Source organism: Ovis aries, chromosome 8, assembly GCF_016772045.2.
Source record: "Ovis aries strain OAR_USU_Benz2616 breed Rambouillet chromosome 8, ARS-UI_Ramb_v3.0, whole genome shotgun sequence".
NCBI classification, from domain to species: Eukaryota; Metazoa; Chordata; class Mammalia; order Artiodactyla; family Bovidae; genus Ovis; species Ovis aries.
In genome coordinates, this window is record NC_056061.1 from 1,179,844 (window position 1) to 1,191,261 (window position 11,418).

General features: G+C 38.1%; 1 long non-coding RNA gene across 1 annotated transcript; it reads left to right on the plus strand.

Annotated features, from left to right (window-relative positions):
• The first annotated feature begins 830 nt into the window (after positions 1-830).
• On the plus strand, positions 831-11,203 carry LOC132660189 (uncharacterized). Its single transcript, XR_009601499.1, has 2 exons — positions 831-4,085; positions 9,636-11,203. It is a non-coding gene; the product is annotated as an uncharacterized LOC132660189 (long non-coding RNA).
• The last annotated feature ends 215 nt before the right edge of the window (positions 11,204-11,418 follow it).

The following is an 11,418-nucleotide window of genomic DNA, read 5'->3' on the forward strand; positions in this document are numbered from 1 at the left end:
AGTCTGGAAAGTCCCTGCACACTTCTTGTGGGTCTCACACGCTAATCAGTAAGACAGACTGTGGCAGAAGTTAGAACTACCAGATGGAGTAGAATCAAACCAATGAAAGCTTATTTTAATAATCAAATCTTGTTAATTTTTAAAATCTGGGACAAATTCTTAATCAGGAGTTGGAAGATGAACAAAAATCAGAAAAACTGGCATGTTTGGTTATCCTGAAAATTGCTGAGCTTATAGGAACTTGACCTTATTGGAAAATTTGACAACTAGGACAATTCTTTTTTTGAAGTTTTATCTTACATAAATATGTTTTATATTTTTAAAAAGTTTTATTATACGTATTTCTATATTTGTTTTATTTTATCTATAAGTGTAGTGGATTTATAATATTGTTTTAGTTCAGGTGTACAGAAAAGTGTATCTGTATACATATGTCAATTATATGTATACGTATGTCTGGCTTTCTAGATGGTGCTATTGGTAAAAAAATCCACCTGCCAGGGCAGGAGTCTCAAGAGATGTGGGTTCAGTCCCTGGTTTTGGAAGATCCTCAGGAGTAGATAAATGGCAGTCCAGTCCAGTATTCTTGCCTGGAGAATTCCATGAGCAGAGGAGCCTGGCCGGTCATAGTCCAAGGGGCCGCAGAGAGTTGGACTCAGCTAAGTGGCTAAGCAGCAGCAGCACACATATTCTATTCTTTTTCAGACCCTTTTCCCATTTAGGCTATTACAAAACATGAAGTAGACGTCCCTGTGCTAGGTCCTTCCCAACACTAGTTCCTTGTCGATTTTATACATGGCAATTGTTAAAAGTAGTTCTTTAACTTTCTTTTTTTTTTTTTTTTTTAAGATTTAATGACCTGTTCTGTAGCAAGCATTATGAGCTTGTACTTAGTAACAGTACTATCCTTGAGTGTAGTCATAGGCAGGATAAATGAAACAAATTACAGAGCTGTGTTCTTTTAAGACTGATGTAAGAATATATTTGTAGGAAATTAGTAGTTGCTTATGCCTATCAGGTTTTAAATAAATGTTATTTACTTTTAAAAACTATTCCGCTGGTTCATTTTCTTAAATTGCTAGCAATTGCTTTTTATCCATATCACTTTAGAGGGATATTTAGATATTTTAAATATATTTACATCTTACACGTAACACACTAGACAGCACAACAGGAAAGACCAACATTAACCATGGACCTTACCTTCAAGAACCTTACATTTTGGAAGGAAAGTTAAAACATCTGTTTTATATTTATGCATGAGCACATACACACTGAAGTGCCAGCTTCATTTATTCTCATTTTATCGCTGCTTATGTCATCATTCTTGCCATCAGCTTTTTCCTTTACGGACATTTTGACATTTTGTTCACTCCACACTTAACTTCCTCATTCCAGTGATGGTTTATTCCTCACCTTAGCACCCTACTCCCATGATCTTTTCTGTATATCTGCATCAATAACGACTATATAAACTCCAAACTCTGTCAGGAGCTGAGTCCCTGCTATCCATCTGGCTTAGTTAAATAGTACTGTTACTGAGTCCAAGTTCACAGTGCTGCAGAACAGACCATTAAATCTAATAACAAGTTGTTGAGGCAAGAAATAGTGACTTTATTCGAAAACCCAGCAGACTGAGAAAATGGTTAACTAGTGTCTCAGATAACCATCTTACCTTAGTTAGAATTCAGACTTTTTTTATACTAAAACAAGGAGGAGCTATGACTGGTTGTTGTAAACTTCTTTCAGGAATCCCTTATTCTTGCAGCTGTCCACATAGGTCTGGTCAAAATGGTCCCATTAACCTCCCAAAAGACAATTGCTATTTCCTGTTTTGCAACTTTTTAATCTCTGTGTGAATGGAAAGGTATTTTGCTTTTTAATGGTCAGAACCTTGAGAATGGGCTGTCAGGTATATTTCCGGCTGTAGCCAACATTCTTTTAGGAAGGTGCAGGGCCAGCATGACCAAGCACAGGCAACAGAGCACCAGGGTTAGCGCTGGAGGAACACATCAGATGTCGGATCAGATTTTTTCTTTTCTGTTCCAGTACTCCTACACCCACAATTCTCCAACCCCTCTATGAACTTCACCTCTTCGAATCTCCAATTTACTTTACGCATCCTCTTTATAGTTCAATTTCCTCCCTACAGTGAAATCCTATAGTGGCTCTATGGTCCACTACTATAATCACTTTCTTGTAAACAGTCTTTCTCCTGTCTCACTTCATTATATTAACCAAGAAAGAACTCAGCCTTGGATATAGCTCCCTGCAGGCGGGGGGGGGGGGGGGGGGGGGGGGGGGGGGAGCCTCTTCTTAATGTCCTCGTGTTAAATTAATGATCACAAATTCCAGATGGTCTCTAGCTTTGCCTAATAGTTCTTCTGCATTCTTCTACTACATCTGAATCCCTACATTCTAAGCTATTCTATGCCTTCTCTTCACGATACTCCCGACTCTGACATATGACATCAGAACAGACAGCACTGATAAGCTATAAGCTCGCTGACATGACCCTCTTCACCTTACCACCACATCTTCAGACAGTCTTCATTTGTTCCAAGATTCTTTGCTTCACCTCTTATTAAGAAGAGTCTGTGATCTTACTGAGGGCAAACACCGTACTCTTGTCCACATAAGAACTTTTACTCCTATAATAATTGTGTCTTGCTCTTTTTATCAACTTCAGTTTCCTCTACATTGGCCAAGGTTTCTCATGGTATATGAAAAAGCCTTAATATCTTTTTTTCTTGAAGAAAAAACACACATTTAAAATACTTCTCTTACACCATATCTCTGTATTTCATAGAAAAACTTCATTTCTTGCCTCTCCATTCTTTCCTTATTCTGTTCCAACCAAGCTTTCTTCACCAATCCACAAAATAACCCATTTCAAGGTAACTAATAGTTTCAACCTATCCTGGCAAGTCTGCTGGTACTGGTGTGTCTTTGCCTCACTTGATTGCTCAGTGACCTTTGACAAAAATGGAACCATCTCTCCTTGAAACAGTCCCTTCTTGACTGACATCAGAGTCTCCTGGGTTCCTTTGTACTCCACTAATGACCCCTCTTCATTCTCCTTATCCTCCTTCAGTCTCTTGGTCAAACCTCAAATACCAAAGTTCCCTTTCAGCTCAACTCTGAATCTTCTATCTTTCTTTGTCTCAGAGACAGTTTTGGCCTTGCATCAGAATCACCTGGAACATTTGTCAAAACTCAGAGTGCAGGTCCCACTCTTGAATTTCTGATTTAGTAGGTCTTGAGGTAGGGCCTAGGAATTTACATTTATAGTAGATTTCTAGGTGATGACTTATACTGCGGGTCCAGGGACCACTCTTTGAGAATCTCGGGTTTGGTGACTCTACATCAAATATTTTAGAATCAGTCTGGCTTTCAGTTATACTCCTTTTATTATGTGTACAACACTGGGCAAATTATTTAATTATTTGTGTACCTTAGTCTGCTTGTTTGTAAAATAAAGACATTGCAAGTTGGTAGCTCAGGTGTTGAAAGAATGAAATGCAACAATACCTTGACTACAATGCTTTTTTGAAAACCAATCTTCCTGATTATTTATACTCTTACTTCTCTAAAACCTATTTTCTGAAAAAATTGCAGAGATGTCTTTCTAAACATGTATGTAAGGTAAGAATAATACTCCTTCCTCAGTGTTGCATTCCAGGGAACCTTGAGTAAAATGTCTGGCCCCATTCCATATCCCAGACTCCTTGATTCATCATGCACCTACCATATTGATCTTTTTTCAGCTCTAGGAAATGTTCCAGTTACCCGTTATGGCATAAGAAACTTCTCCAAAATTCAGTGGCTTAAAACAACAACCATCTTATCATTTTTCACATGTGAGTCAGGAATTCCAATAGAGCTTTGCTGGATGATGCTTCTGTTTTTCATGGTGTTTTCAAATGGCCTTGGGAGGTTTAAAAAAAAAAAAAAAAAGGTTCTGTCCTGCGGCCGGGGACACGGAAGAGTAGTCAGGAAGGCTGAACTCAGTCGGGCTCCTCTCCATCTGCTCCTGCCTCTCGTCGTGTGCTCTTCTGGTGTTCTCTCCGGGAGAATTTCTAGAGGTACATGTCTGCTGAGGGCTCTGAGAGATCAGGTGGAAGCTGCCAGTTCTCTGAGAGACTAGTCTGGAACAGTTGTAACACTTTTTTGGTCAAAGCAGTTGGAAACCTACCTAAATTTAAGGGGAGGGAAAATAGATGCCACGTTGCAATGGAAAAAATGTCTTACAATTTACTACCTTTAATTGACTATGGGAGTACTCTGAGATTATTCTCCTTAAATGCCTTTCATACCTGTTCCTTCTTCCAGGAATTCTTCCAAATCTTTCCATGACTGACTGTTCAAATCTCAGCTCAGCCTCTTCATTCCGGAAAAGCTTTTCTGACTGACTTATCTGCATGCACTTTCTCTCACTATCATTATGTACTCTGTGAACTGTTTATGTCCTTGTGAAATTGCAGTATTTATGATCTGCTGTCTCCCATTGTAGTGCCAACTCTGCAAGAGAAGAAACCCTTTCTTGACATCGCTATGTTTCTAGAACCCATGATACTGGACACATATAATTGTCTCAGTAAATATTTTCTGAAAGAATGAAGCAATGATGAATATATAATTCATTCATAGATGTATGAAGAAAATTTATACTTACCAGAAAACTAGTTTTAGTATTACTATTTGTACTGGATTTTCTAAGTGTAAGGTATTTATGTGTACAAAAGACAATTTTTTCCCTCTAAATTAGTTCCTTTTCATGACAGATAAAACTGACCTATCAGGTGGGAAGATGGTACTCGTGCAGTTCCATAATGGTGCTGTGTGTGTGGTGCTTACTTGCTGTCATGTCCGACTCTGTGCGACCCCGTAGACTGTAGCTTTCCAGGCTCCTCTGGCCATGGGATTCTCCAGGCAAGAATACTGGAGTGGGTTGCCATGCCCTCCTCCAGTGAATCTTCCCATCTCAGGGATCAAACCCAGGTCTCCTGCGTTGCAGGTTCTGAGCCACCAGGGAAACCCAAGAATACTGGATTGGGGGGCCTATCCTTTCTCCAGGGGATCTTCCCAACCCAGGAATTGAGCCAGGGTCTCCTGCATTGCAGGTGGATTCTTTACCAGCTGAACTTAATGATACCATTTTTTAAAATTATATTTTTGAGGTTCATTGACTTGAATAACACTTTTACCTAGAATTTCTTTTGCTTATCCAAGGGATCTTCAAGGAAAGTAGATTTCTACCTACTTACTGAAATAATGTCATAAGTTTCAACAAGTAAAAATGAACATTAAGAGCTACCTACACTTACTATCGGAGAAGGCAATGGCACCCCACTCCAGTACTCTTGCCTGGAAAATCCCATGGACAGAGGAGCCTGGTAGGCTGCAGTCCATGGGGTCGCTAAGAGTCGGGCACGACTGAGCAACTTCACTTTCACTTTTCACTTTCATGTATTGGAGAAGGAAATGGCAACCCACTCCAGTGTTCTTGCCTGGAGAATCCCAGGGATGGGGGAGCCTGGTGGGCTGCCGTCTATGGGGTCGCACAGAGTCACACACGACTGAAGTGACTTAGCAGCAGCAGCAGCAGCATACCTACTATATTTTCAGTTTTTTTTCTTTCTATGTTAAAGAAAACAGTAATTTCAAAGAAACTCAGTCTCTCAGTATAATAAATAGTTCTTAAAAAGCAATAGGAATTAAATGAAAGAGATTGGAAAATGGCTTCATGTTTTTTTTTAATATAAACAAGGAGCTGATTTCCGAGAAAATAAATTTAGATTTTTTAGAACCTAAAGTGTTTGGAAAACATTTTAAGTTACTTAGTCCAACATGCATCTGATTTCACCTTTTCTCTACTATATCCAACATTTTCTAGATTGTCTAAACAACCAAGTAATAATTTTGAGAGTGAATTTATAAAAAGGAATATTATTTTAAGTTCAAGACCAAACATTGGTAAACAGAGAGATAAATCATTTTTTACTTTGTTATACAGCCAAAGTCATGGCAAAACACTATCCTTTTGTAAGCTTGTTACAGAAATAGATTCAAGGTTTTTTGTAATGGCTCCTCTAGTGGATTTTTCCTTCCCTTCTACAATCTTCTGTCCATTATAGGTGCTCATAATACTTGCTTTGCAAATGGGACTCTGACTTACACCCAGTCAAGACTCAGTACTTATTCATTTCACTGAATAATTTTAAAATGCCCACAAAACTTAAATGTATTTATAGCAATATATACACATATATGGTATATATGGTTTTCCTCGTGGCCCACGAGGTAAATAATCCTCCTGCAAAGTGGGAGACTTGGGTTTGATCCCTGGGTTGAGAAGACACTCTGGAGAAGAAAACGGCAATCTACTCCAGTATTCTTGCCTGGGAAATCCCATGGACAGAGGAGTCTGGTGGGCTACAGTGCATGGGGTTGCAGAGTCAGACACCACTGAGTGACTAACACTTTGATTTGGAGATGTGTGTGTGTGTGTGTGTATATATATATATGCTGCTGCTAAGTCGCTTCAGTCGTGTCCGACTCTGTGCGACCCCATAGACGGCCGCCCATGAGGCTCCCCCGTCCCTGGGATTCTCCAGGCAAGAACACTGGAGTGGGTTGCCATTTCCTTCTCCAATGCATGAAAGTGAAAAGTGAAAGTGAAGTTGCTCAGTTGTGTCTGACTCTTTGCGACCCCATGGACTGCGGCCCACCAGGCTCCTCTGTCCATGGGATTCTCCAGGCAAGAGTGCTGGAGTGGGGTGCCATTGTAAGCTTGTGCACATACTAGCCAATGTAGCATTAAAACATGTCTATTTCCATTATTTCCCCCAAATTTTTCCAGTTTTTATTCAGCAAAGGATAATAAGGTAAAATGGTATAAAAGCACAAAATACAGAAACAAATGTAGAATAAAGGAAGAGAAAAACAAGCTAAATGAAGTAAAAGACAGTGGGTGATGGGCTTCAGTAATAAAATATACACGGCAGATTATTCAGTTCCCTCTAAGGTTCGCTGTTCTCTCTATTTGTGTTCGTGGTTTCCTCTAACGCAAATTAAGCAGTCATGGACACAGCACATTCAGTTTGGTTCCTTAATGACAAATGGACTAGCTAGTTTATGCTAAGTACTGTATTCCGTTCTCTAGGAAAAGCAAGAGAATTACAATGGCTTCTGTCTCAAAGAGTTGGCAGTCTAGTGAGAAAGTAAAAATTTTTATAGATCAGAGGTAAAATATGTTGACATAATAAGTAATTAACTTGGGATTTAGATCTAATTACAAATTACAGGTATGTGTATTTTTTTAGAAAAGAACATGCATAATACCTACTCCAATGTGTTAGACCTTCCTGTCTCCACTAAATCTTCTACTGCTTTGAGTGATTTTCAGGTAAAGAAGGTCTTGGATGCTTAGAATTTATCTCAGGTTGTGTTCAAATATGAACAAATTTTAATAAAACAGAGGCTTTTCTTGTTCATATGTGTATTTTTTTAAAGCACATTAATGGATTCTTGAAATTACATACCTGGATTGCAACATAGTTGCATTTACATCAGTGTATTTAGAGCTTGAATTAACCTGTCCCTAATTTTGTGAGACAACTGAACACTCAATATTTAATTAATTTTCTTCTGACTCATTTCACTTTGCTCTTGATCTCCTCAGCCTAAGTTTTTTCCTCTTCTGTTTTCCCCTTTTAACCTCCTCTATAATTTTTCTTATTTTAGCAAATTACCTTGATGTCTAGCTGTAGGTTTAACATTAAATCTTCATTTTTGTTGAGTTCTTGAGATGGATTTGAAACACAACATAAAATACTTCAGAAAAATAAGAGCTCATTAATGTTCAATCAAGTAAATGCTAGACATGTAAATAGGCAATAGCTTCTTCTGGCTTAATAAAACAACCTTGAGTTTTTGTTTTAAGTTAAGTAAAATTAGGATTACATCCCCATAAAATGCTGAGCTAGTTGGCTGAGTAAAATATAGTATAATTTAAAGCATTCCTCTTTTTATATCTCTACTGGCAACATGCTTTTGCAATTAGAAAGAAGTAAACGGATTCCTTCTTCTATCATTAATTTTGCAAACTTACTGAAACTAAGAATGGTCACTTCTAGTGAAACTGTAAGGTTAACATGAAAGGCATTACTACAATAGTACATATTCTGGGGAAGAAGAAAGGGTACTAATATTTTTGAACACATAATATGAACCATCCCTGAGCTAGGAAATTTCTGCTATATTCGTGACATTTTCTTTTTTTTTACAACATCATTGTAATCAGAAACCCATATTTCATGTGAAGAGACATGCAATGACTTGACTAAGCCTGATATATGGTCAAGTTTAGTCTGTCATATTCCAAAGCCATATCTCTTTACGTAAAACAAATCACCTCCAATTTACTTCATAAATAAGAAATCATTTTATTATTCTTTTTTATTTATTATTCATGTGCTTGATAATTTCCACACTTAGTAAAGGTAATGCCAAAAATTCTGACAATTACCATAAAAAATGAATGACTGATATAATTTTAATGCAAATGTAATAATGTTCTTGAGAGTTATTTTTATAATGTTCAGAAATTAAAACAAGATTTATAATTAAAAATATTGAAAAAACCTGTGCAAAAATGAAAATAAATTGCAGAGCAAAAATTATCAATATATATGTAACAACACTCTATATACAGACAAACTGAAATTATTTTCTAAACTGAATGAAAATATTTCTCTGAGTACTCAAAACTAAATTATCATGCCTATGTAGCACTTACTAAATTGAGAATTTAGTCCAAGAATATTTAAACAAATGATAGGATTCTGTAGTGGCTACTGAGGCTAGTTCATTCGTAAAAGAGGTTCTTTGAATCAAAGCTGGATTTTTTTTTTTTCCTAAGTGCTGGACCAGCCAAGTTTTAGACAAGTTTTTCTGTCCTTGAGTTAATTGATATGATGTAATTGATTTCTTAGCCAGAAACCAAGATTATTTCCAAGGCAGGAGAAAGAATCATCATCTCTTTCAAGCTAATTTATAAATCAGGGCTAAAACTTTCTCAGCTGGACTGAGGATTGAGAGCTTTGAGTTTCTATAGCAGGTTTGTAATTACCTTCACAAGCAAATCTAAAATACAGCTTACTTGTATTTCAGTTTTCATCTCTAAAATGGGCCTATTTCTCTAAGGAATCTCCTCTGATCTTTAAATCAATTGAATTGCTGGGAGAGGGGGGTCATTTGGGATAAATGGTTAGAGATGAAAAATAGGAAGATAAGTAGGTGGGCAGACAGAGAGAGAGAGAGAAGGAATAGGTGAGGTTTTAGAGGAATTTATCCTCAAAAATAGGAATTTCTCTATCAAAACAAGTATTTGCGTATTTCACTTAAATGCTGTCTTTTCATGAAATTAAAAGATTTTGCTATTTTCAGAAGCCAGCACCAGAACACTTAACTAGTTAGTTAAGCTGGCTTAAGATTCATGAAAAATGTTTCTGGGGAGAGGAGGCAGGTAATAGTCAATTTGGGGAATAATCCAGCGTATTAATCAGCAGCTTGCCATTCTCTAACTCAACTTCACAGACAAGTCCAAGGTGATCCTTTGTTCTTTTTGATAGGCTGCATCTTCATGGTGAAAACTCCCTAAATCCAGACTCAACAAGAAGGGTGCAACCAGGGCTCTGAAGGGCACTCTGTAAGCACAAAGGCATGAAGTGTTTGAAATATCAGAACCAGAAATTGCTTGAATCTAATTTTCAGGTGTACAAGAGGCCAATGTAACATGAGCGCGACAAGAAATGGAAAAAGTGAGATGTACTGCAGATTTTGGATGGACTTTCAGCATGTGATGGATGAATGGAGAAGGGCAGCCAAGGAGCTGTTAAGGGAGGACTCAAGCCCAAGCCAGAATCTTGGCAGCCAAAGATGAAAACATCAGCAGATTCTGAAAAGATTAAGCAGATCACAATGAAAAGATAACTCTGGTGATAAGATTGCCCTGATAACTGGTGATAAACAGGAGGACTCAGATTCTGACTGTCTCCATAGACAGCAAGGAGACTATCAGCAAATTGCTTGCTATTACTCTCTGTTTGCTTTCATCGTTGTGATTTTGTAATTAACGGAGACCTGATTATTACTCTGCTAAGGGTCATTTTTCTTGGCTCCCCTGTTTACGAAATTAAAATGAACTCCTTAGCATGTGATTATAAGTCCTCCATGATCTGGCTGACTCTGACCTGCCTTCCCAGTTATTGATCTAACTACCACCCATCCATTCTCCGTGACCCTCTGCAATGCTGACCTGGTCACTGCTCACTGGAAAAATACTGTCGCTGTCCACCTCTAGGCACCTCCTTCTCAGAGCATTTCTTTTATTTTCTTATGCCTTCTTCTGCTTTTTTTCTTCTAAATTCTAATTACCATTTGAAACCTCTGGTCTGAAATCTTCCTTAATTCTTCCCCAAAGAAATGATCCTACATCCTTTGCTCAATTGTGAGAATTTCGTTTCGGATTATAGCACCTTAGAGACCAGCCCAACTTATTTCCTTCGGACAGACTTCCTGCAGCTGTCAGTCTCTACCAGTGGGCTGTGTTTTGCTGAAGTCACAACTTGCCTTGTTTATCTCTCCATCTTCAAGTGCATGTAAACATGCCTGCCTGATTTTTGCTTCAGTTTATGTGGAAGACATTTGGTTTAGGAGATGACAACTTAAATTAGAAGAACAAGAAGTCATGGTTGCTATTATGGCTTTGATTTGTCATGCTGTAATTGCAGCGTGCGGCAGAATAGTAACTACACAGTGTTTCCAAACCCTAAGAAATGAGACCAGGGTGGATGTTCAGTTCAGTTCAGTTCAGTCGCTCAGTCGTGTCCGACTCTTTGCGACCCCATGAATCGCAGCACACCAGGCCTCCCTATCCATCACCAACTCCCGGAGTTCACTCAGATTCACATCCATCGAGTCAGTGATGCCATCCAGCCATCTCATCCCCTGTCGTCCCCTTCTCCTCCTGCTCCCAATACCTCCCAGCATCAGTCTTTTCCAATGAGTCAATTCTTCGCATGAGGTAGCCAAAGTACTGGAGTTTCAGCTTTAGTAGTACATGTGTGCAATTGAAAAAATTAAGCTAATCATTTTATTGACATTTTATACAATAAAAATTGTTGTTTAAAGCATAAAATGAGCTGAGCAAAATATATTTACAGAATATTATTCCTGGGCCTGTTTCTACCCTGATGATATGAATTAGGTAAGCTATCCTTATTGAGATTTACTTTCTTCTGTTATGGAATAAAGCAATAGTGGTGATCTCCAAGCTACAGCTCAGCTTTATAACTGCATGATTCTGTTATATTCCTCACTAATAGATGTGACAGCTTATGACTTATTTTCATC